Source organism: Condylostylus longicornis, unplaced genomic scaffold (genome assembly GCF_029603195.1).
Source record: "Condylostylus longicornis isolate FDR11 unplaced genomic scaffold, ASM2960319v2 ptg000521l, whole genome shotgun sequence".
NCBI lineage: Eukaryota > Metazoa > Arthropoda > Insecta > Diptera > Dolichopodidae > Condylostylus > Condylostylus longicornis.
In genome coordinates, this window is record NW_026578479.1 from 1 (window position 1) to 5000 (window position 5000).

The 5000-nt window shown below is 30.3% G+C and overlaps 1 non-coding gene and 1 pseudogene across 1 annotated transcript; both read right to left on the minus strand.

Annotated features, from left to right (window-relative positions):
* Positions 1 to 3322, minus strand: LOC129617403 (large subunit ribosomal RNA; the record flags this gene model as incomplete). The annotated part of the gene is made up of 1 exon (XR_008697713.1): positions 1 to 3322. It is a non-coding gene; the product is annotated as a large subunit ribosomal RNA (ribosomal RNA).
* Positions 3323 to 3612: 290 nt separating this feature from the next.
* LOC129617402 (5.8S ribosomal RNA) lies at positions 3613 to 3796 on the minus strand (annotated as a pseudogene).
* Positions 3797 to 5000: the final 1204 nt, after the last annotated feature.

A 5000-nucleotide genomic window follows, 5' to 3' on the forward strand; every position in this document is an offset into this window, starting at 1 on the left:
TTTTGCTGTCTCTATGTGTACTGAACATCGAGATCAAGTCAGCATTTGCCCTTTTGCTCTACGTGTGGTTTCTGTCCGCACTGAGCTGGCCTTGGGACACCTTCGTTATTATTTGAAAGATGTACCGCCCCAGTCAAACTCCCCACCTGGAAATGTCCTTGAATTGGATCATACCTGAGTGAAAGAGTCATACCATATTATATTACTTTGATTATAAGTATAAGAAAATAATTAAAAATAATTATTTTTTATACCAAAATCATTTTATATAAATATGTTTGGTGTATATAACAAACTCATTGTACTTTTATCAAGAAACTTGCATCAAAACAAAATACCATAAAATATATAATGGATATATATCCGTGTAATGGCTAAGTAAATGATACACGTTCCATTTTATCAAGTAAGTAAGGAAACAATAAGAGTAGTGGTATTTCATTATTGATATAATACCGAAATATTATATCTCCCACTTATGCTACACCTCTTATGTCTCCTTACACTACCAGACTAGAGTCAAGCTCAACAGGGTCTTCTTTCCCCGCTAATTATTCCAAGCCCGTTCCCTTGGCTGTGGTTTCGCTAGATAGTAGATAGGGACAGTAGGAATCTCGTTAATCCATTCATGCGCGTCACTAATTAGATGACGAGGCATTTGGCTACCTTAAGAGAGTCATAGTTACTCCCGCCGTTAACCAGCGCTTAAATGAATTTCTTCACTTTGACATTCATAGCACTGGGCAGAAATCACATTGTGTCAACACCCGTTAGGGCCATCACAATGCTTTGTTTTAATTAGACAGTCGGATTCCCCAAGTCCGTGCCAGTTCTGAATTGATTGTTAATTGATAACCGTTATAAAATATATGATAATATAATTAAAAAATTATATTACCAGTATATTATTAGCAAGAATGTTCCACAACTGGTTATGTAGCTTCTATCCGGGGAACAAAAATATTATAAAATAAATTTTATAATAAATTCTATTTACCCAGAACGAGTACATGCACCACTTTATTGTTTCCCATTCAAGCCCGATTATCTCAATCTTCAGAGCCAATCCTTATCCCGAAGTTACGGATCTAATTTGCCGACTTCCCTTACCTACATTATTCTATCGACTAGAGACTCTTCACCTTGGAGACCAGCTGCGGATATTGGTACGGCCTGTTGAGAAGTTTGCGTGGCCCAATCATAGATTTTCAAGGTCCGAGGAGAAAATATCGACACAGCAGTAAATGCCATGCTCTTCTAGTTCATCTACCATATCTCTCTTCGAAAGATTTCCATGGTAGTACAACTATAAAACAGAAAAGAAAACTCTTCCGATACCTCTCGACGGCTTCTCTATGATTGTTTCTGTTACCAGGATGATCATAATGACCATATTTATTACAAACGTATACTCAACAGGTTACGGAATTGGAACCGTATTCCCTTTCGCTTATTTAATTTAAGGTATTTTATATTATCAATGGGGATAAAACCTTAAATTTTGTTCGGCTTTCGCCTTAAGCTTAGGACCGACTAACTCGTGATCAACCACTGTTCACACGAAACCCTTCTCCACTTCAGTCCTCCAAGGTCTCATTCGATTATTTGCTACTACCACCAAGATCTGTACCAATGGCAGCTCCACACATCCTTACGGAAGATGCTTCTACGCTACCATTGTACCCACCTACTTGTTAATGTTTCTAAATTTATATACATTAATAATGTAATATAAATCATTTACATTAACAGTGACGTATAGGTATACAACTTAAGCGCCATCCATTTTAAGGGCTAGTTGCTTCGGCAGGTGAGTTGTTACACACTCCTTAGCGGATTACGACTTCCATGTCCACCGTCCTGCTGTTTTAAGCAAGCAACGCCTTTCATGGTATCTGCATGAGTTGTTAATTTAGGCACCGTAACGTCACGTTTGGTTCATCCCACAGCGCCAGTTCTGCTTACCAAAAGTGGCCCACTGGGCACAATATATCATAACCTAAAACTTCATTCAAGAAAGTTTAGGTTCTTACCCATTTAAAGTTTGAGAATAGGTTAAGGTCGTTTCGGCCCTAAGGCCTCTAATCATTCGCTTTACCAGATAAGATTATTTTATATAATATTTTTATGCACCAGCTATCCTGAGGGAAACTTCGGTGGGAACCAGCTACTAGATAGTTCGATAGGTCTTTCGCCCCTATACCCAATTCTGACAATCGATTTGCACGTCAGAACTGTTTCGGTCTTCCATCAGGGTTTCCCCTGACTTCTACCTGATCAGGTATAGTTCACCATCTTTCGGGTCACAGCATATATGCTCAAGGTACGTTCTAGTTAGAGGTATAAAAAATAATTAAAAATTATTTATATACATAACTATATAGAACGCCCCAGGATTGATATTATATATATAAAATTATATATATAATTTAATCCCATATTAACAGTTAAGTTAATTACGCCTTTAGATTTTATTTAAAATAAATTCTAATGACTTGCACACATGTTAGACTCCTTGGTCCGTGTTTCAAGACGGGTCCCGAAGGTATCCTAAATCTATAGCATTGCTAATCATATTAATGCATATAATAATTATATTAATATATAAATTAATATAATATTATAAAATTATAATAATATATAATTTACGCATTATATTGATTTTTTATCTGTCAATTATTTATCCGATAATATTTAAATTATATTATATAGAAAATAAATTTTCATATATAAAATAAACTTTTTAAATATATCTTATGATAAATATATATTTATTAACAGATTGCAATGTCCATATATGAAAAAATTGCACACCATCATTATTATATAATTATATAATATTTATAATGTTGAATTTTTCATATTTCATGGATGTTTAGGTTCATCGGGCTTAACCTCTAAACAGTTTCACGTACTATTTAACTCTCTATTCAGAGTTCTTTTCAACTTTCCCTCACGGTACTTGTTTGCTATCGGTCTCATGGTTATATTTAGTTTTAGATGGAGTTTACCACCCACTTAGTGCTGCACTATCAAGCAACACGACTCTTTGGAAATATCTTCTAATAATCATTAACGTCATACGGGCCTAGCACCCTCTATGGGTAAATGGCCTCGTTTAAGAAGGACTTAGACTGTTAATTTCTCATATTAGAATATAGATATTCCATACACTACATCGGATATTTGTATAAACAAAATCCTTTAGTGCTGAACTAGTTTCTTTTCGCTCGCCGCTACTAAGAAAATCCTAGTTAGTTTCTTTTCCTCCCCTAACTAATATGCTTAAATTCAGGGGGTAGTCTCATATGAGTTGAGGTTGTTTTTAAGAATATTTTTAATTTTTCTTTTTAGTTGAAAACTAAATATATATAAGTTACTGTATTGTTTATATTATAAATAATATAATTTTATATAAGTTTTCCTCTTTAATGTATTAATACTAATTTATTAATACTAGGATATACTTATTTTTTTATTATATTTTATAATATAAGTAAAATATATATAATTGAATTTTAATATTATGGTATTCCTACCAGTAATATATCATGTGCTATAAATAATATAATTTAAAATTATATTATAAGCAACTTTATTAAATTATTCTTACAACCCTCAACCATATGTAGTCCATGCAGTATTAAATTTTTTAATAAATTTATATACTCTGTAGCATGGACTGCAATATGCGTTCAAAATGTCGATGTTCATGTGTCCTGCAGTTCACACGATGACGCACAGTTAGCTGCGTTCTTCATCGACCCATGAGCCAAGTGATCCACCGTTTAGAGTTTTATAAAATTTTTTTTTTATTTTCGTCAGATATATATCGATAATATATATACATTCTAAAACATATTAAAATATATAAATAATATAATCTATGTGCTGCGAATGTCTCTAACTTTCCTTTTATCCGTATCCCAACTGTTTTATACAAGAAAAGTTATTACCATAATATATGGACAACAACGTAAGAATATATTTTTATATATTTTCTATATTATAAATGATCGTATATTGTTTTATTTAAAATACTTCCATATTATATAATTAATATAATGATTTTTATTTTTTTTATATTATATTATTTCAGGGGGGATACACTTTGATACTATTAATGTTATATATTTGCAATAAATATATAACAGTATCAGATACATATATTTATTAAAATATACATATCGTATCCAATAAAGGTCGAATAAATGATATAATCATTAATTCTAGAGTTTCATGGACATTTTGACACCTCTTCGTTTTAAAAATCATTATTTAATATATAAAATTTCCATATTTATAAATATAATATAGATATTTATAATATTTTATTATATTAGAATATAATCTCATTATTATTTCTAATAATGGTTATACAAATATAATATCATTACTACTATATTAGATTATAATCGCATTATAAATAATGGTTATACAAATATAGTAGTTTTAGTGTTATTTGCTACATTAATATTTACTAATCATTCCTTACCTTACCATATCACACTCGATACTCAGATGGTTACTTTTATTATAAATGATCGTATATTGTTTTATTTAAAATACTTCCATATTATATAATTAATATAATGATTTTTATTTTTTTTATATGTGGCCTTTTTATATATTTTGGTGCCTTGTTTTGGTTTTACTTTGCGATTTACCGCCCCAGGGGGGATACATTTTGATACTATTAATGTTATATATTTGCAATAAATATATAACAGTATCAGATACATATATTTATTAAAATATACATATCGTATCCAATAAAGGTCGAATAAATGATATAATCATTAATTCTAGAGTTTCATGGACATTTTGACACCTCTTCGTTTTAAAAATCATTATTTAATATATAAAATTTCCATATTTATAAATATAATATAGATATTTATAATATTTTATTATATTAGAATATAATCTCATTATTATTTCTAATAATGGTTATACAAATATAATATCATTACTACTATATTAGATTATAATCGCATTAT